Below are 556 nucleotides of genomic sequence, written 5' to 3' on the forward strand. Positions count from 1 at the left end.
GCCCGCTTAAGTCAGTGAAGTTAAGTCACTGCACTTCACTTCCGTTCATTCTTTCCCTGTCTGCCTCGCCTTCGCTATTACTCCCAAGTAATCCACTGCAGTTACTCTCTCGAAGGGCCTCGTTCAATTCTGCACCACTTCTTACGTCTTGGAACAGTGACTCAATGCAGTGACATGGATAACCTTGGCGTTGCTCGAGGTTTGTCACTGTGACTAACTATACCGTTAAAAGGCCATTTTTGTGCTTATATACCAATGCTAGATTCAGTACGTGGAGTGGTCTGCGTGCAGCTGAGGTACTGTGCAATGTTGCAGATGTTAACTATTTATATAAAAAACACTCTAAAGACCAAATGACTGTCATAATACTGGGATTACAGTGACAAGATAAAAATCTGATTTTCCCCCTTTATAGGTTATAAGCTATATTTATAAATTTCAGTTTTCGAAGATTTGGTAAGAAATATATTACGGTCGATGACATTTGGTAAAGTAAACGTGGATGTGCTAAGTCTGTGTTCAGTCTTATGCTAAATTTTGTACAGTCTCCACTGTC

The sequence above is a fragment of the Penaeus monodon genome, chromosome 31, assembly GCF_015228065.2.
Source record: "Penaeus monodon isolate SGIC_2016 chromosome 31, NSTDA_Pmon_1, whole genome shotgun sequence".
Taxonomy (NCBI): Eukaryota; Metazoa; Arthropoda; class Malacostraca; order Decapoda; family Penaeidae; genus Penaeus; species Penaeus monodon.